The 21863-nt window shown below is 45.2% G+C and overlaps 1 pseudogene; it reads left to right on the top strand.

Annotated features, from left to right (window-relative positions):
- The first annotated feature begins 1334 nt into the window (after window positions 1-1334).
- Window positions 1335-19974, top strand: LOC121552849 (annotated as a pseudogene).
- Window positions 19975-21863: the final 1889 nt, after the last annotated feature.

The following is a 21863-nucleotide window of genomic DNA, read 5'->3' as shown; positions in this document are numbered from 1 at the left end:
GGATCATCTGAAAATAAAATGTCCAGGTCAGACACAGACAGACGGACGGACGGACAGACAGACAGACGGACGGACGGACAGACGGACAGACAGACAGACAGACAGACAGACAGACAGACAGACAGACAGACAGACAGACAGACAGACAGACAGACAGACAGACAGACAGACAGACAGACAGACAGACAGACAGACAGACAGACAGACAGACAGACAGACAGACAGACAGACAGACAGACAGACAGACAGACAGACAGACAGACAGACAGACAGACAGACAGACAGACAGACAGGTAACTGGGACAAGAGCCAAGTCCCAGTCAGTGTAGAGGAAGTCTGGGCTGATTCTCTGGTAATACTGGTTTCCTCCTTGTGAAAGTGGTGACTGCCGCTCCTTGTTTGACATGCACAGGAACCTCTTCCTGAAGCCTGGGGTCCTGTTTTGGATGGTCACAGGATGTTTGGAACAGGGGGGAGTGGTGGGGTGGAAGAATGGTGGGGTGGTGGAGTGATGGACGCTACCCTTTGAAGTTTGTTGGTCCGTAAGTGTTCGGTGGGACACTTAGTTAGGGTACCACCCCCCCTTGACTGATCGACAGCCCACTTATGCCGATGCTACCTCCTTCCTCTCGGCTTCCTTGCTTCCAAATTTAGCTCTATTCAAGTCAGAGGAGAGCTTCCTCCTTCAGCACACTTCATCCGCTGTTTGTGATGCTTTATTCTTTTCCAATGCTTAGGACAGCAGGAGCACGAGGGAGATAGGAGAGAGATAGATAGGAGAGAGAGAGATAGGAGAGAGAGAGATAGGAGAGAGAGAAAAACAAGGAGACAATAGAAGAACAGAGGAACAGAGGAACAGAGGAACAGAAGAACAGAAGAACAGAGGAACAGAGGAACAGAAGAACAGAGGAACAGAGGAACAGAAGAACAGAGGAACAGAAGAACAGAAGAACAGAAGAACAGAGGAACAGAAGAACAGAGGAACAGAGGAACAGAAGAACAGAAGAACAGAGGAACAGAGCAACAGAAGAACAGAGGAACAGAAGAACAGAGGAACAGAAGAACAGAAGAACAGAGGAACAGAAGAACAGAAGAACAGAAGAACAGAGGAACAGAAGAACAGAAGAACAGAGGAACAGAGGAACAGAAGAACAGAGGAACAGAAGAACAGAAGAACAGAGGAACAGAAGAACAGAGGAACAGAAGAACAGAGGAACAGAAGAACAGAGGAACAGAAGAACAGAGGAACAGAAGAACAGAGGAACAGAAGAACAGAGGAACAGAAGAACAGAAGAACAGAAGAACAGAGGAACAGAAGAACAGAAGAACAGAAGAACAGAAGAACAGAAGAACAGAGGAACAGAAGAACAGAAGAACAGAGGGAAAAATAAAAAATAAGTCAGAACTTGGAGAGATAAAAGAAAGTGAAAACAGGAAGTCCATGACTTCCCCGATTTTTTAAGCTATTGCACATTAGAATGATGTCACCTTCTCATCATCCCTCTTCTTTTTCTTCTTCTATCTCTTCCAGGCCTCCTCCTCCTCCTCCTCCTCCTCCCAGCACAACACAGCCAAATTAACCTCAGACAGCTCCCCCTCACCCCACACCACAGTGATCACCACCCCGACCATGTTGGACTCAGACCCTCAGGACCCAGACAGGACCCACTGGAGTGAAGCTGAGTTCCAGGACAGGTGCACCTACATCGTGAAGGACCACCCGTTGGATGAGGACCTGGAGAACCACCCAGAGAACTGGGACAAGACCAAGGCTGAGAGGTCTCTACCCCGAAACCTGGTCCTGAAACGCTGCCCTGACTCTGCAGAGGTATTCTGAACACCACACTTTCCTGTAAATGGGGGATGTTTTAAAAGTGAGAGTTGAGAGTGAGAGAATGTTGGTATTTGCATGCAGGTGTGTGAGTGTTTGTGTTTTCGTGTGTGTGTGTGTGTGTGTGTGTGTGCATACAGCTGTGTACTATATGTTCTGTGAGTGCATTTTTGAAAACTCCCCATCCATCACTCCGACATCCTCCCATCCTCCCATCCCGCCATCCTTCCTTGGGGGGAGGAAACGCTTGACACACCATTGTCTAATTCCAACTTTTCCTCTGTGTCTCTTCCTCGCTGCGTACATCTTAAGGAACAAACAAAGACAATAGACACTGAGTGCATCCCAAATGGTACCCTATTCCCTATAGGCCCTGGTCAAAAGTAGTGCACTATATAGGGAATAGGGTGCCATTTGGGATGCAGATTCTGTCTTCACAGCCACAGCCTGAGGTCACTATGATTAGTTGGTCCTTTACATTCCCAGGTTCCCATTGTCCCCTACCTTACCATTAAACCGTAAAGCGGAGACACTGAGATCCACCTCCTGTATCTATGCCCCGCGGATCGGAAATAATCTCAGGTCAGAGGAGAAAAAAAAAGAAAAATGTATTCACTCACTAACTGTAAGTCGCTCTGGATAAGAGCGTCTGCTAAAATGACTAAAATGTAAAAAAAAATCTAAAAAGTGGATCTGCTAGTTTGATCAACATGAAAGAAAGAAAGTGGTTGGGCGGTTTGATGTTTGAGGGGCAAATCCTAACTTCCACTTAAGTAGAATTTTCCCATAGTCATGCTATGATGTCAATGGGAGACTAAGGTTAGGATTCACCCCTTACTGAACAGGAGACTGAATGAGACTGAGGCCATATTTGAATTATTTCCAAATGGATCCTTCCTAACAGCCTTCCTTGAAGTGATCACAGATCTAAGATGATTGGATAGGTGAAAATGAGGGTTCCACTGGTTCAATGTCATCTGTCCAAATCAGTGATAGCATCAAGGGAGGTAGGATGCATTTTCAGAGTATTCGAACATGACCCGAATCAAAGTGTGTCTGATCTAAGGGCATGGACAGCGTTTGTCAATGTGAATGTATGATCACTTTTTGCAACATTTTGTGTTTGTTCAAGCCAGGGTCTTTTCCCTGTTTGTGAGGTTTGTCAGTCAGTACATTGGCGTCAGTATAGGGATTACTCCATGCTCGGTGATGCTGCCTGCTGCTTTGAGTGGATCAGTTTCACAAACAGACAGTGTAATCCACAGGAGGCTGGTTAGGGGAGGATGGCTCATAATAATAACGGGAATGAAGTGAATAGAGTGGTATCAGACACATTTTTTCCATGTGTTTCAAGTTGTTCAATACCATTCCATTCATTTAGTTCCAGTCATTAATATGAGCCCTTCCTCCCCAATTAAGGTGCCACCAGCCACCTGTGGTGCAATCCGTAGGATGAGGGAAAAGTGGTAACCCTCTGTAAGATCAGAGGAGCGTGAGTCCAGGTGTGTTCAGGTAATTACCAGCATCACCATTACCTTCTAATGATGTGTATCTGGAGTCTGCACTACGCTAAAGACTAGGGGGAATTACAGGGGTAGTCTGGAGTTGTATGGGGCTAAGAGAGTATGGACCATTCAAACAGCAAGGAAAGTAATAGACTGAAAAATAGTATATAGACAATATAACTCTTATCTTGTGTGTGTGTGTGTGTGTGCGTGTGTGTGTGTGTGTTTGGTTTTACTATCCTTGTTGGGACCAGAAGTCCTCACAAGGATAGTAAAACAAGGAAAATTCAGACAAGTGGGGACATTTTCCGGTCCCCACAAGGAAAAGGCTATTTTAGGCTTAGGGGTTAGGTTTAGGGTTACAATTAGGGTTATAATTAAGGTTAGGGGTTAGGTTTTGGGTTAGAATTTGGGTTAGAATTAGTGTTAGGGGTTAGGTTTATGGTTACAATTAGGGTTAGAATTAGGGTTAGGGATTAGGTTTAGGGTTAGGAGTTAGGTTTAGGATTAGGGGTTTGGGGTTAAGGTTAGGGTTATGGTTAAGGTTAGATTAAGGGTTAGGGAATATACTGTATATACAGTGCCTTCAGAAAGTACCCTTGACTTATTGCACATCTTTTTGTGTTACAGCCTGAATCCATTTACACACTATACCCCATAATGATAAAGTGAAAACATGTTCTTAGAAATTTTAGCAAATGTATTGATAATAAAATACATAAATATAACATTTACATAAGTATTCACACCTCTGAGTCAATACTATGTAGAAGCACCTTTGGCAGTGATTACAGCTGTGATTCTTTCTGGGTAAGTCTCTTAAGAGCTTTCCACACCTGGATTGTGCAACATTTTGCCATTTTTATTTTCTAAAATCTTCAAGCTGTCACACTCTGATCTGTTTCACCTGTCTTTGTGCTTGTCTCCACCCCCCACCAGGTGTCTCCCATTTCCCCCCATTATCCCCTGTGTATTTATACCTGCGTTTTCTGTGTGTCTGTTGCCAGTTCGTCTTGTCCCGTCAAGTCCTACCAGCGTGTTCCCATGTTTCATGTGCTCTAGTTTTTGTTTTTCCTAGTCTTCCCAGTTCTGACCTTTCTGCCTGTCTTGACCTACCGATTGGCTGCCATCCTGTACCTGCCTGACTCTGATTTGGATTACGACTCTTTGCCTGCCCCTTGTTCTGTAATAAACTCTGAGACTCATACTATCCGCCTCCTGTGTCTGCATCTGGGTCTGGCCATGACTGACCCAGCAGACTCGGACCAGCTCTGCAACACTGTCTCCTCACAAGGAGCCACCATTGGTAGACACGAGGGGTTACTACTTAACCTTATGGAAGGATTCCACACCTTGACGGAACACCATGACCATGCCGTCAGTGCATTGTTGGAATAATTCTGCGGACTATCTATTAGGCAGCAAGCCACAATGGAAACCTCCCAGACTCTCAGTAACCAGCGGTGCTTCTCCCCAGCCTACCCCGGCTTCCCGAGAACCCCGCTTACCTCCTCCGGAGCGCTACGCTGGAGATCCCAGAACCTGCCAGGCGTTTCTCTCCCAGTGCTCCCTCATTTTCGAGCTGCAGACCTCTTCGTTTCTGTCGGACTGTTCAAAGATATCGTATCTTATAACGCTGATGTCCGGGAGGGCACTCGCCTGGGCTACGGCGGTGTGGGAGCAACAGTCCACCGTTTGCCTTAGGCTGGAGGATTTCGTGGCGGAAGTAAGGAAGGTGTTCGACTCTCCGTTGTCTGGGAGAGAGGCTGCTCGGAAGCTACTCCAACTGCGTCAAAACTCCCGTAGTGTGTGATTTTCGCATGTTGGCCGCTGAGAGCGCCTGGAACCCGGAATCTCTTTTTGACACATTCCTTCACGGATTATCGGAGGAGGTTAAAGATGAGCTAGCAGCCCGGGAGCTTCCCGTGGAGCTCGACTCCCTCATTGCCTTGACCTTACAGATCAATGGGCGGCTATGGGAACGTAGGAGGGAGAGGAGGTCTGTTCCCGGTCACACTCGCTTGTCCATTGCTCCTACCTCGCATCCGAGGAATCCCAGAAGTTCCTGACGTCCACCTTACAGAGAGAATCCGATGTCACCCGAGTGCCCACAGGAATCACCGAGGGCGGTCGACGCACCTCCTCCAGAGCCCATGGGAAGGGCTAGTTTGTCTCCGGATGAACGTTTACGCAGATTGAGCACCAGGAGCTGTCTGTATTGCGGGACTACAGGACATTATATTTCCACCTGTCCATTAAAAAGACCGGGCTCATCAGTAGGTACGAGTACTCTGGTGAGCCGTTCGGGGATTTTCCAATCTCCCATTACTCGTACCCCTCTCCATGCCACCCTGTTGTGGGGTGACCAGGCCAAATCTCTCCGGGTGCTCATTGACTCTGGGGCTGATGAGAGCTTTATCGACGCTACCTTGGTGTCGGAGCTGGGAATCTCAACTCAACCCCTCTCCATTCCCATGGACGTCAGAGCGCTGGATGGGCACTCTATTGGCAGAGTCACCAACAATACAGTTCCTATCAACCTACGAGTATCAGGAAATCATAGTAAGTGTATGCAGTTGCTGCTCATAGAATCTCCCCATGTACCCATGGTTTTGGGGTATTCATGGCTCTAGAAGCACAATCCCCTGAACGACTGGGCTACTGGTTCTATCGTGGGTTGGAGCCCGTTCTGCTATGCGCATTGTCTTAAGTCGGCACAGCTTGCCCCAGGACGTCCACCTGCAGGCTTGGGAGAAGCATCGGATCTCTCCGCCATTCCCGCGGAGTACCTGGACCTCCGGGAGGTCTTCAACAAGGCCCGCGCTACATCTCTCCCTCCGCATCGACCCTACGACTGCGCCATTGACCTTCTCCCAGGCACTACACCACCTCAGGAATGGCTTTACTCCCTGTCGGGTCCAGGGACCAAGGCTATGGAGGAGTACATTGAGGGCTCTCTTGCTGCAGGGAGTATTCATCCTTCTGCCTCTCCCGCCGGTGCAGGGTTCTTCTTTGTGTAGAAGAAAGTCAAAACCCTGTGCCCGTGTATCGACTACCAGGGCCTTAATGACAAACAAAACGTTACTCTACCACTCATCTCCTCGGCTTTCGAACCTCTTCAGGGAGCGACCATCTTCTCAAAGTTGGACCTTCGGAACACCTACCATCTGGTTCGGTTACGGGAAGGAGACGAGTGGAAGACAGCCTTTAACACTGCTCGAGGGCACTATGAGTACTTGGTTATGCCATTCGGACTGACCAACGCTCCCGCTGTATTCCAGGCCCTGGTCAACGATGCGCTCTGAGACATGCTGAACCAGTTCATGTTTGTCTACCTCGACGACATTCTTGTCTTTTCCTGTTCAGGTCAAGAGCATGTCCTCCACGTCCAACAGGTCCTTCAGCGTCTCCTGGAGAACCAACTTTTCGTCAAAGCGGAGAATGTGAATTCCATCGCTCCACCATCTCCTTCCTAGGATACGTAATCGCTGCAGGACACACACAGATGGATCCAGACAAGGTGAGAGCGGTGGTGGATTGGTGCAGCTGCAACGTTTCCTGGGATCTGCTAACTTCTACCGCCGCTTCATCCGGGGTTACAGCACCCTGGCTTCCCCCCTCTCAGCACTCACCTCTCCCAAGGTTCCATTCACGTGGTCACCAGCAGCTGACCGGGCGTTCTTGGACCTCAAACATCGAATCACTACAGCCCCCATCTTAATCCATCTGGACCCGTCCGTGCGGTTTGTGGTGGAGGTCGACGCCTCGGATGTCGGAGTGGGGGCCGTCCTGTCCCAGCGTTCTGCCCAGGATAAAAAGCTGCACCCCTGCACTTTTCTCTCCCATCGTCTTACCCCTGCTAAGAGGAACTATGATGTGGGAAATCGAGAACTCCTCGCCGTCAAGATGGCATTGGAGGAGTGGAGGCACTGGTTGGAGGGGGCGGAACACCCATTCTTAGTGTGGACTGACCATAAGAACCTGGAATATCTCCGCACCGCCAAGCGCCTCAACTCTAGGCAGGCTCTTTGGGCCCTGTTATTCACACGTTTCAATTCCACTCTCTCCTACCACCCGGGGTCCAAGAATGTGAAGCCTGATGCACTCTCATGTTTGTATAGCCTCGCTGCTACTTCGTCTGACCCTGAGACCATCCTCCCTACCTCCTGTCTAGCGGCTGCACTCGTCTGGAGTATTGAGAGCCTGGTCTGTAAGGCACAGCATTCCCGGGGGGGCCCGGCTAACCGGATGTTTGTCCCGGACTCTGCCAGTTCCCCGGTCCTGGAATGGGCACATTCCTGACAAGATGCACCTGAGCTCAATTTCAAGTCTCATAGCAAAGGGTCTGAATACTTATGTAAATAAGGTATTTCAGCTACTTTTTTTGTTTGTTGTTGCAAACATTTCTAAAAACCTGTTTTCGCCATGTCATTGTGAGGTATTGTGTGTAGATTGATGAGGGGAAAAAAATATTTAATTCATTTTAGAAAAAGGCTGTAACATAACAAAGTGGAAAAAGTGAAGGGGTCTGAACACTTTCCGAATGCACTGTATTATACAGCATACATACAGCCCTGTATCTATCTTCGAAGGTGACAGTATGAGTCAGCAATTACCATGACTATAGGTCCTCTAGGGTTTAGTGCCGTTGGTTTCCCGATATGATTGGGGTGTGTCAAACTACACCCTATCCCTTCATCCCCGCCCCAGAGGCTAGAGACAGAGGGGGTGAGTTTCACAATTCACACCTTCAGGAGCGAGAACAAGAGTTGTGTTTAAACGTTCATATTTCTGATTAACTCATGAAATATTTACCGTGTGAAAGAGTACAACTTCACCGTTTCACACTCTCAAAATGAATGCCAGTTGTCATTGAGAAACTATTTTCATAAAAGCTTCCTCTATCCTATCTTTTTCTATTGGCTTGGTTTACTTTATGTGTGCTGAGATAGTAGGCTGGGAAAATCTTCACACTTTCTTTTCTATAACTCATCATTCTTAGGAAATAGAACCAAGCTCTGTTTTGGCTCCTGGTTACGCAGACGCCCGTGAGCAGTTTGGCTGAGATGATTGAATAACATGTATATGTACATTTATTTAGCAACACTCGCACACGCAACGTGGGCAGTCTGATCAGCATGTTACTCTTGGAAGACACTTTATTTATTTATGCGTATGAATGTATATGTATATATATATATATTTGTGTGTTATTGTTGGTTTTGTCTGTGTGTAAATTTTTTATTAAAATGTTTGAAAGAAAGGAAACAGTTTCATGGTGAGTCAGAAACCTTGAAAGGTTGTGGCTAGTTAGCTGGAACTACCATAAAGCCAGAGGTTGTATTCTAGAGAATATTTCGAATCTTACTCTAAGTTTTGTCAATGGGCATCCGCTTTGTCATCTTATCCTCTGAATGGTCCATTGTTTGATGATGTCATTTCCTGTGTGGTACAGGTGCTTGGGGTGACCAGTCGAGTGCTCATTCCGAAGGGGACGCGGTTCGGCCCTCTGGTTGGCCAGAGCTACACCAATGACAAGGTGCCCAAAGATGCCAACAGGAATTACTTCTGGAGGGTAAATGAGGGGCATTGTGGGATCTCATTTTGGTCATATCCTGTTCAATTCTAAAAAGGGGAGGGGGGCAACAATTGGCACTTGTGGTCTCACATCATGTGTAATATCTGTTAGTGTGTGTGTGTGTGTGTGTTTTTTTATGCCAGCCACGTGTTATTTTTAAATTTACTGTAAAGGTTGTGTGTGAAAGTGTGTGTTTGCTCATTGGGGAGAAGGCTGCACGAGGTCACACACACAGCTGTTTGGTTTCATTGACACCGTAGTTCTCTCTCTGCTCCTCTCTCCGATACTTTCAGCAGTGCCATGGTCTCCCTGCCAGGAAATACACACACACACACACACACATAACACACACACACGTACACACGCACACGTACACACACATAGCACACACACACACACGCACGTACACATGCACACATACAAACACATAGCACACACATATACACACATATACACACACACATATACACATACAGTGGGGAAAAAAAGTATTTAGTCAGCCACCAATTGTGCAAGTTCTCCCACTTAAAAAGATGAGAGAGGCCTGTAATTTTCATCATAGGTACACGTCAACTATGACAGACAAATTGAGAAAAAAAAATCCAGAAAATCCCATTGTAGGATTTTTAATGAATTTATTTGCAAATTATGGTGGAAAATAAGTATTTGGTCACCTACAAACAAGCAAGATTTCTGGCTCTCACAGACCTGTAACTTCTTCTTTAAGATGCTCCTCTGTCCTCCACTCGTTACCTGTATTAATGGCACCTGTTTGAACTTGTTATCAGTATAAAAGACACCTGTCCACAACCTCAAACGGTCACACTCCAAACTTCACAATGGCCAAGACCAAAGAGCTGTCAAAGGACACCAAAAACAAAATTGTAGACCTGCACCAGGCTGGGAAGACTGAATCTGCAATAGGTAAGCAGCTTGGTTTGAAGAAATCAACTGTGAAAGCAATTATTAGGAAATGGAAGACATACAAGACCACTGATAATCTCCCTCGATCTGGGGCTCCACGCAAGATCTCACCCCGTGGGGTCAAAATGATCACAAGAACGGTGAGCAAAATCCCAGAACCACACGGGGGGGACCTAGTGAATGACCTGCTGAGAGCTGGGACCAAAGTAACAAAGCCAACCATCAGTAACACACTACGCCGCCAGGGACTCAAATCCTGCAGTGCGAGACGTGTCCCCCTGCTTAAGCCAGTACATGTCCAGGCCCGTCTGAAGTGCATTTGGATGATCCAGAAGAGGATTGGGAGAATGTCATATGGTCAGATGAAACCAAAATATAACTTTTTGGTAAAAACTCAACTCGTCATGTTTGGAGGACAAAGAATGCTGAGTTGCATCCAAAGAACACCATACCTACTGTGAAGCATGGGGTTGGAAACATCATGCTTTGGGGCTGTTTTTCTGCAAAGGGACCAGGACGACTGATCCGTGTAAAGGAAAGAATGAATGGGGCCATGTATCGTGAGATTTTGAGTGAAACCCTCCTTCCATCAGCAAGGGCATTGAAGATGAAACGTGGCTGGGTCTTTCAGCATGACAATGATCCCAAACACACCGCCCGGGCAACGAAGGAGTGGCTTCGTAAGAAGCATTTCAAGGTCCTGGAGTGGCCTAGCCAGTCTCCAGATCTCAACCCCATAGAAAATCTTTGGAGGGAGTTGAAAGTCTGTGTTGCCCAGCGACAGCCCCAAAACATCACTGCTCTAGAGGAGATCTGCATGGAGGAATGGGCCAAAATACCAGCAACAGTGTGTGAAAACCTTGTGAAGACTTACAGAAAACGTTTGACCTGTGTCATTGCCAACAAAGGGTATATAACAAAGTATTGAGAAACTTTGTTATTGACCAAATACTTATTTTCCACCATCATATGCCAATAAATTCATTTAAAATCCTACAATGTGATTTTCTGGAATTTTTTTTCTCATTTTGTCTGTCATAGTTGACGTGTACCTATGATGAAAATTACAGGCCTCTCTCATCTTTTTAAGTGGGAGAACTTGCACAATTGGTGGCTGACTAAATACTTTTTTTCCCCACTGTATATACACACACACACACATAGCACACACACACACACACACACACATATATATACACACACACGCACACACACACACACACACACACACACACACACAAACATACACACACACACGCACACACACACACACACACACTGACTCTCACACTGACTAAGCAAGGAAGTGGCTTAAGGCAACGAGCCACGACTTCCACATGCAAACAACCCAGCTAACGGTGTAGGCCTGCACACAGCGTAGTCATGATGACACAGACCTACAGACTATATACAGTCCCGACACAACATCAATGGGGCCACTACACAGACATGAGATCAACACAGCCACAACATAGATGACCTAGACACTGAAGTCATGAGTCATTCTGCAAATAACACTGCTTCCAGACAAAGACCAACAAAGTGATGTAAAGAGCTTAGCAGAGTAAGAGGGGAAGTGTGATAGAGCAGAACTCCAGAGAGAAAGATCCAAAAGAGTCTGAGAGGAACTATTATAAGAAAACACTGTAATCGGTTGTTGTGTAAATTCAACCACTTTTTTTGCCCTCCAGGAATGGGTAGTCATTTAGGTGCGCTGAATGGGAACATAGGTCTGATTGAAGTTAGAGTGGTATAATTTAGCACAGTCAGTTGTGAGCTGACTCGAGTAGAGTTGTCATACTGTCCTTCCAGTCGATGATCAATGTCAAAACCAAAACCCACAGATTATGCCCACCCCACCACCACCACCCAAAACACACACACCTTATATGATAGGTAGGACACACTGTTGGCCGTTTTCGTAATTTTTCAACAGTAGGATACTTGTATAAACTGAATACAGTAGATTCCCGTAGAATGCACAGTAAAATACTGTAAATGTTTTTTGCAGTATTAATTACGGTGCATTGTGGGAAAATGTTGTGGGCTGGGAAAGAGTCTCTGGCTCAATAACATATTTTAAGGAGTGTCTTGTAAGAGGCTATACTTGTTGCACCCATTAGTGAGAGTGCTGTACCAATTTAAGTGATATGTGGTAGTGGTTCTCTAACAATTAAATGTATGTAGCGGATAGATCAGAGTGGCAGCAAGTCTCAAACCTTTAATGGTTGTGTGTTTAGCCATGTCCTTTTCATCTGTTTGGCCCTGTAGTCACTGTCAGTTTAGAAGCCTTTGTAAAGGCCTAAAGTGCAAGTGATATAAAACACCAAATATCAGTTGGTTTGCTGTAATATATAATTACAATTTTACTATTAGCAAATGCTGTTTGTATTTTCAATACAATTCAAAAATAAAGTACTGTATTGCTGTTCGCTACAGTTGAAGTCAGAAGTGTACATACACTTAGGTGTCATTAAAACTTGTTTTAGTCATTAAAACTTGTTTTCAACAACTCCACACATTTCTTGTTAACAAACTATAGTTTTGGCAAGTCGGTTAGGACATCTACTTTGTGCATGACACAAGTCATTTTTCCAACAATTGTTTACAGACAGATTATTTCACTTATAATTCACTGTATCACAATTCCAGTGGGTCAGAAGTTTACATACACTAAATTGACTGTGCCTTTAAACAGCTTGGAAAATTCCAGAAAATGATGTCATGGCTTTAGAAGCTTCTGATAGGCTAATTGACATCATTTGAGTCAATTGGAGGTGTACCTGTGGATGTATTTCATCATGGGAAAATCTATATAAATCAGCCAAGACCTCAGAAAAAGAATTGTAGACCTCCACAAGTCTGGTTCATCCTTGGGAGCAATTTCCAAACACTTGAAGGTACCACGTTCATCTGTACGAACAATAGTATGCAAGTATAAACACCATGGGACCGTCATACCGCTCAGGAAGGAGACGCGTTCTGTCTCCTAGAGATGAACGTACTTTGGTGCGAAAAGTGCAAATCAATCCCAGAACAGCAGTAAAGGACCTTGTGAAGATGCTGGAGGAAACAGGTACAAAAGTATCTATATCCACAGTAAAAGGAGTCCTATATCGACATAACCTGAAAGGCCACTCAGCAAGGAAGAAGCCACTGCTCCAAAACCGCCATAAAAAATACAGACTACGGTTTGCAACTGCACATGGGGAAAAATATCATACTTTTTGGAGAAATGTCCTCTGGTCTGATGAAACAAAAATAGAACTGTTTGGCCATAATGACCATCGTTATGTTTGGAGAAAAAAGGGGAACGCTTGCAAGCTGAAGAACACCATCCCAACCGTGAAGCACGGGGGTGGCAGCATCATGCTGTGGGGGTGCTTTGCTGCAGGAGGGACTGGTGCACTTCACAAAATAGATGTCATCATGAGGAAGGAAAATTATGTGGATATATTGAAGCAACATCTCAAGACATCAGTCAGGAAGTTAAAGCTTGGTCGCAAATGGGTCTTCCAAATGGACAATGACCCCAAGCATACTTCCAAACTGATTGGCTCAAACGCATTAAGAAGGAAATAAATTCCACAAATTAACTTTTAACAAGGCACACCTGTTAATTGAAATGCATTCCAGGTGACTACCTCATGAAACTGGTTGAGAGAATGCCAAGAGTGTGCAAAGCTGTCATCAAGGCAAAGGGTGGCTATTTGAAGAATCTCAAATATAAAATATATTTTGATTTATTTAACACATTTTTGGTTACTACATGATTCCATATGTGTTATTTCATAGTGTTGATGTCTTCACTGTTATTCTACAATGTAGAAAATAGTTAAAATAAAGGAAAACCCTTGAATGAGTAGGTGTGTCCAAACTTTTGACTGGTACTGTATATCAGTATTGAATTGGCACTATAATAATAATAATAATAATAATAATAATAATAATAATATGCCATTTAGCAGACGCTTTTATCCAAAGCGACTTACAGTCATGCGTTCATACATTTTTGTGTATGGGTGGTCCTATCCAGAGATAGTCAGAGATATAGCATAAGATATCTTGTTGTAATTACAATTATTTTGAAGACCAATGTATCCTTAACTACAACAGCATTTTCAGTAACGGTTACAGAAACGTTTTACTTACTATGACTGTGATATGCATTTTCTTTTATCAACCTTGGTTGAATGCACTGACTAAGTTGCTAAGGACAAGAGCGCCTGCTAAATGACCAAAATGTAAGTGTAAATATACAAATGAAAACTTGCAAAGAACACTGGGTAATATGTTGCTGCAATCCAGTAATATACTGTAAATTAGATTACAGTAAAATTGTTGGTACCGTAAAATGGATTACAGTAACATTGATTACAGTAGCTGTACTGTAAAATAAATAACACTAACTTACTGGCCAATTTCTGCCAGTAAGTTACTGTACATATTACAGTAAATGTTTTACAGTGCAACAAACCTGAGTGACAATTTTTCTCACTACATATTATTATGTAATGGATGATTGATATCTTAGATTTCAGAGCCGGTGGAGAAGGTTGTATAAATATCATTAAGTCATCATTCTCTCTTTTAAGTTATTTATCTCTCTCTCCCTCTCTCTCTCTCTCTCTCTCTCTCTCTCTCTCTCTCTCTCTCTCTCTCCCTCCCTCATTCCTCCTTCACTGTCCCATCCCCCGTTCTCTCGCTCATTCTCTTTCTCTCCCTCTCTTCTTGTTTCACTCCTTTCATCCCCCTCTCTTTCTCTCGCTCCAGGTCTTTTCAGAGGGTCGGTTACATCACATCCTGGATGGCTTGGACGAGGAGAAGAGTAACTGGATGCGCTACGTCAATCCGGCCTGTCGTCACGAGGACCAGAACCTGGCGGCGTGCCAGACTGGCATGGCCATCTACTTCTACACGGTGAGAGCCGTGCCACCAGGCCAGGAGCTGCTTGTGTGGTACTGCCCGGAGTTAGCCCGCCGCCTCAACTACACAACCCCCGGTAAGCTCGTCACAGAGAGAACTGGTACGTTTTGTAATGCAGAGGTCTGAAACTTGTGGCCAGGGAGCTATCTCCAGCCCGCAAACTGCTGTTTTGTGGCCCCCTTCGACTAACATCAGATTCATATTGGAATCAAGCCTGCTACTAATGTACTTAATACTTTTTACTACTAGGCCAGGCTAACAGATTCAATCCCATTTCAATCCAATCTAATAAGGAATGGGACAATATAGAGTCTCTGATTCTTGTATTCACTGTGGTGAGTGGAGGAGAGAGAAGATCTATATGATCAATGAGTGTTCGGCACAACATATGGGAAGGAGTACGGCGCTTCCTAGAGTTTCCTAGAGCTCTGGGTGGAAGTGGATGGTTATTCGAAGCCGAAAGCGCTCAGTCAAAGATCCAGCCGCCTGACACACTCTTTGTGCGGGTGTTAAACTAGTAATACAAGTCACACCCACAGGCCTTTGTGAAGGAGGGCGACAAAGAATGGGAGGACAGAAAAGAAAGGAGAGAAGATCTAGCTCCAGGTGTCACCAAGATAGGTTTTGTCTCGACTTAAGGCGAGACCAATTTCAGGTCTCAAGGCAAGGTTTCAGTTTCCCTTTTTTCACCTACTCACAAAAAACTCAGGATCAAGTGCACACATTCACATACACACTCTCTCTCACACACACACATTCACATACACACTCTCTCTCACACACACACATTCACATACACACTCTCTCTCACACACACACATTCACATACACACTCTCTCTCACACATACACACATTCACATACACACTCTCTCTCACACACACACACACACATACAGTCTCTCTCTCTCCACACACACACACACACACACACACACACACACACACACACACACACACACACACAGAGTTACTGTATATATAACGCTCTGATTTCAACTAGGAGTTACTGTATATAACGCTCTGATTTCAACTAAGCGTTACTGTATATAACGCTCTGATTTCAACTAGAAGTTACTGTATATAACACTCTGATTTCAACTAATAGTTACTGTATATAACGCTCTGATTTCAACTAATAGTTACTGTATATAACGCTCTGATTTCAACTAGGAGTTACTGTATATAACGCTCTGATTTCAACTAAGAGTTACTGTATATAACGCTCTGATTTAATTTATAACTGACAACAAAACAGATCCAGAATCAAGACTCCATTTGACTGGGTCGGGGTGTAACTGTGTAAAGCCCCTTCACAGCTATGCTAGCTGTAACTTGTCTCCTATATCCACACGCTCCCTCTCTCAGCATGATCTGGGTCCTGATCAGACCCCTATTGTTTCACCTTCAGGATCAGCTTTCATAGAGCGCCCGGACAGGTCCGTTAGTGAGAAGCAGACAATCCTAACAGCTGACTGACATAGATCAAAGACTAGTTCATAAAAAGTAGAAAACAACTGGTTGAACTGGAGCTATTTCCTCTTTTAGAGTGGAGTGAGAGGCTGAGAACTGGAGAAGTGATGTCATGATGTCATAGATAGGAGCACAGTTTAGAAGGACATGATCTCACACTGAAGGTATGCGTGTCACGTGGTGTATCTGTGTCGATGGGTTCTACTGCAAAAAGAGAGTGACACCGACTCATAAACAATGGGTTCTACTGTAAAAAGAGAGTGACCGACTCATAAACAATGGGTTCTACTGTAAAAAGAGAGTGACACCGACTCCATCGCACAGTTGACTAAACTCATCACACTGCAAATTATAGTTTTATGGTACTTTCGCGTGACAACATTTTACCCTAAGTATGTGTGTCTGTGTCTTTTTTGTCCCACAGAGCAGAAGCAGGTTTGCAGGAAGAGTTCAGTGAAGAGGGGGTACAGCATGTCCGAAATCCTGAGGAAGGAGCCCACCAAGTCCCATTCCACTTGCCCCCTACTCCCCGAATCCACACTGTCCCCAACCTGCAGCCCTGTCCTACCCCTCTACCCCCGTGTGGTCTACCCCAGATACCCACCTATCCTATACTGTGGCCTCCCTATCCCCAAAAGAACCCCGGTCAGCAGCCCTGTCACCCCTCCTATGCACTTTCCTGTCAAGCCTTCCCCGGGCGTCTCCATCACAGCCAGACATTACCAAGAGTCCTCGGTGCCAGGCCAGATGTACCCCAGTTCACAGTGCAGTCCCTATCTCATACCTCGCTATCCGCTTGGCCTTAACAGCCTACGACCTCACACATACCCCCTGTGCAGTGACAGACTAGCTCCACTTATGCCACTTCCACCTCAAATGCTGCCCTTTGAGGGGTACCCGCACTTCCTGCACCCATCAGCCAATGGACACAAAGAGCTTCCGGTTTCACTGACCACTACCCACAAAGACCTCTCACTGACCAATGGCAGCCTAGAGCTGCCCCTTGCACTGACAAATAGCAAAAAATATGTAATTTGTTTGACGACCAGTGGGCACAAACACCTTGGTGACCTTATGCCCTCACCAAATAATTACCTCAAAAACCTCACTGTGACACCAACAGACAACTTCAGGGACTCTAAGCATGCCCCTGTCAGCAGCACCTTCGATGACCAGCCTCTACCAGCCACCTCCAGGGCCTCATCCATGGCGTCATCCCCTCTTGTACCCAGGGGAGGCTCACCGCTGGCGGTCCTGGCTGCCTCCTCTGACTACATCCCCTCCAAGCCCACATCCACCCTGCTAAATTCCAGCCACATTGCAGAGGGAGGGGCAGTAGACCTGCGGAAGGCCAGACGTGGTGGACGGTTCATCGGGTACAAGACCCTGTCCTACCCGCTCACCCGGAAGAACGGGAAGATCCGGTACGAGTGCAACGTCTGCAGCAAGATCTTCGGTCAGCTGTCCAACCTCAAGGTCAGTCATTCCCCCGTTAAATAACGGTCCAACCTCAAGGTCAGTCAGTCCCCCGTTAAATACCTGTCCAACCTCAAGGTCAGTCAGTCCTCCGTTAAATAAGTCCAACCTCAAGGTCAGTCAGTCCCCCATTAAATAACTGACCAACCTCAAGGTCAGTCAGTCCCCCGTTAAATAACTGTCCAACCTCAAGGTCAGTCAGTCCCCCGTTAAATACCTGTCCAACCTCAAGGTCAGTCAGTCCTCTGTTAAATAGCCAATATATGAGATCACAAGTACTTTATGTTTAGATGATAGTTTATGTTAATATGACATCATAATTTAAATAGATTTGTTTATAGAATAGTTTGTGGTCATACGCACATCCTTAAAAAACGTAGGTGCTGGGGTAATTAAGTATACATGAAAATAACAGAAAGGCCCGCACACCTTTCATGAAATAGATTGGTCTCATCCTCAGTTTTTTGTCTTTCCACTTCTTTCATGTTATTTTTAATTCTATCATTCTATGTTTCCTTCCTCCTTTCTATTCTGTTGCCTGTCTCCAGGTCCACCTGCGTGTCCACAATGGAGAGCGGCCCTTTAGGTGTCAGACCTGCACTAAGGACTTCACTCAGCTGGCCCACCTCCAGAAACACTTCCTGGTTCACACTGGGGAGAAGCCACATGAGTGCCAGGTACAGTAGGCTGAGATCTGATTATCTGCTTATCTAGAATATCTCTCTCTGTCTGTCTGTCTGTTTATCTAGAATATCTCTGTCTGTCTGTATGTCTGTCTAGAATATCTCTGTCTGTCTGTCTGTCTGTATATCTAGAATATCTCTATCTATCTGTATGTCTCTATCTATCTGTATGTCTGTGTCTGTCTGTCTGTCTGTCTGTCTGTCTGTCTGTCTGTCTGTCTGTCTGTCTGTCTGTCTCTACAGTATCTGTCTTTCTGTCTCTGTCTGTGTCTGTCTTTCCCACAGTGGCACTATGCCATACCCCCCAAAAAGCCCATGAGACAACAAAACATCGCAATCAAGCTTATTTTCCAACATTAACAAGCATGAAATCTTTGCCGTTACGTCAACTAACATTTTAACCTCTCTCATTGCTTTGCGCTCCATATCTTTCCCTCACTCCAGGTGTGCCGCAAGCGCTTCAGCAGCACCAGCAACCTGAAGACCCACCTGCGTCTCCACTCAGACAAGAGGCCCTACCAGTGCAAGCTGTGCTCGGGCCCGATTCACCCCAGTATGTTCACCTTAAGCTCCACAAGCGCCGGTGCCCACTCTGTCCACACACCTACCTCCACCACTGCAGCCTCCAGGTGCACCTCCAGGGCTTCTGCCCCGCTGGCTCCACCCCCACAGCCTCCGCCCCCTCAGCTGAAGAGCTTCACTGCATCAACACCGAGATTGAGTAGTTCGACCTGAGAAAGGCGTCAGAACTCTTAAAGAAGATGGCGGCGGAAGCTGAGGCGGAGAGACGGAACACCTACATCAGCATCCTTCTGCAAGAGATTAACACCTCCAGCCACCAGGGTGTGCTGATGAGAATGTGTTGTCCATGGAGTGTGGTTTCTACGAAGCAGCAGAAGCAAGGTAGTCCTCGGTCCTTAGAGGTTGCAGCATCACAGCCGCTCTTTACCTCTGCATGCTGGCCATATAAAACCGGAGTCGGCCATATGATATGAAAACCACTAATACCCTTTTCACACTACTGAGCCGAGACATCCCAAGCCAAGCTGTACTTCACTGGCCTGATTGATTATTCATCCACATATTTCCTGGAAACGTATACCTGAAAGGACAATGTGAAAAAGAAATACCCAGCAAAGTACGGCTTGGTTGGAAATTATAGTGTGGAAAGGGTACAAGAGACAGCGTACTTATAATCCATCATGCTGACAGTGGCTGATAGTGACCTTGACTGTTTGAAGCAAGGCCTTGTCTCCATTACAGGGATCTTTCCTCTCAGGGCAATGTGAAGAAGTGGGACAACTATGAGAACCTTATTGTGAGAGCATACAAACCTGAGACTTGTATTGTACCTATGATATCCTCAGCCTTATTATTAATTTATTAAGCAGTTTATTGTAATCTGAGGAAGCCAGAAAGACTGGGAGATTTGTGATCAAATGTTTATAACAGGGTTCTATTTCCTTCCGTCTGGTTTTGTGATTTTGTATTACTTGATGTGGAGTAATAACTGAAAAGAGACAATTCATGTCTTACTTAAAATGTTAATGTGTTTATTCACTTTTCTGTGTGTGAGTTGATTTAATGAGTTGATTTAATGAGTTGATTTAATGAATTGATTTAATGTGTTGATTTAATGAATTGATTTAATGAGTTGATTTAATGAATTGATTTAATGTGTTGATTTAATGAGTTGATTTAATGTGCCACATGTCAGGGAAGTTGTTATCTTGATGACCTCTCCTTCCTACCGCAGTCGCCCACAATGTGTTTCAGAGCTCCAGTAATGAATGACAAGTCGCTGACACATACTCACATGTATGGTCGTGCTCTCTCTCTCTCTCTCTCTCTCGCTCACGCTCTCGCGCTCTCTCTCTCTCTGCCTCTCTCTCTGTCTCTCTCTGTCTCTCTCTCTCTCTGTCTCTCTCTCTGTCTCTCTCTGTCTCTCTCTGCCTCTCTCTGCCTCTCTCTCTCTCTCTCTCTCTCTCTCTCTCTCTCACACACAAACACATACATGCACACACACACACACACACTACAGGACACAACTGCACATCTGCTTTTCAAATCAAAACTCATTATTAGGGATGTGTGATCAGAATCGGATGTTGATCAGGATTCAGAGTTTGAAATGGGATAAGCATGTGTGTGTGTGTGTGTGTGTGTGTTGAGTGTGTGTGTGTTTGTTGGGTGTGTGTGTGTGTGTGTGTGTGTGTGTGTGTGTGTGTGTGTGTGTGTGTGTGTAAGTGTGTGTTGGGTGTGTGACCGTGACTGTATTTTCTCTCAAATGTATCACTTCCAGTTGCCAGCAGCAGTTGAACTCATTGATACGGGAAACTGTTCACACATGAGATGTTCCTCACTTTCGATCACATACACAACCACCCACACACACCCACTCTCTATGTCCTACACACTACTACTGAGACCAATGTACTGACTCCCTAGAGCTGTGAATGATGAAACTGAAACAGAGTTGAAACACATGAGTAAATGATTCATTTAGTTTCCTACAACAATCCAGTAAATTGCTATAAAGGGTATCGATTTAGACAACAACTTCTTCAAAGTTCTGTCCCCACTTTTCCCCTCTCACTCAATGATACATTATTACACACATACACACCTGCTCAGACTGCATACACACACACACACACACACACACAAACGCACACACACACACATACACACACACACACACCGGCTCAGACTGCATACACACACATACCTGCTCAGACTGCACACACACACACACACACACACACACACATACACACACACCTGCTCAGACTGCATACACACACAGCTAAACACAGAGGGATTAGAGATTTTCAATGACAGGGAAGAAAAAGGAAAAGAGACAGGAAGTAACTCATCCCACAATCCTCTCATCCCACAATCCTCTCATCCCACATTCCTCTCATCCCACAATCCCATGGAACAAAGAAAAAAGAGTGAGAGGTGCCTCCCTCTCGGGTGTTTAAAGCTGAGGTTCTGTCTGCGTGACCAGTGGCGATTTTAGCATGTCAATCTTGTTGGGGCAAACAAACAAAAAATGTGGGATGCATGCCAGCAAAGCCACTACACAACACAACACTAAACAATACATTAATTGCACTATAACGGGGACAAACGGTGCCCACAAACTGTTAGGGCCTACATAAAGCTGTCCCAACAGCAGAGTCCCAACAGCAGTCCCAACACCTTACCACTGTTACACCTGGCTATCAGCGGAGCCTTGTCTGGCAGCAAAACAGTTCATTCAGCCTAATTTACTGCCTTTTAATAAAACATAGCTGATATGGCTGACTTGCTTAAACAAATGTGGTTTCTACTGACAATTGAGATGTACAAACTATTGCATAAGGGGATGACAAGCGGATAAGAGGCAATCCGTAATTTCGAATAAGACATTAATGACCGAGCTAGTCAATATAACTACTTGTTCAGCACTTTTGAAATGTACAGC

This window comes from Coregonus clupeaformis, chromosome 36, assembly GCF_020615455.1.
Source record: "Coregonus clupeaformis isolate EN_2021a chromosome 36, ASM2061545v1, whole genome shotgun sequence".
NCBI classification, from domain to species: Eukaryota; Metazoa; Chordata; class Actinopteri; order Salmoniformes; family Salmonidae; genus Coregonus; species Coregonus clupeaformis.
Note: the sequence above shows the minus strand (reverse complement) of the source record. Positions and strands in the feature narration are given on the sequence as shown.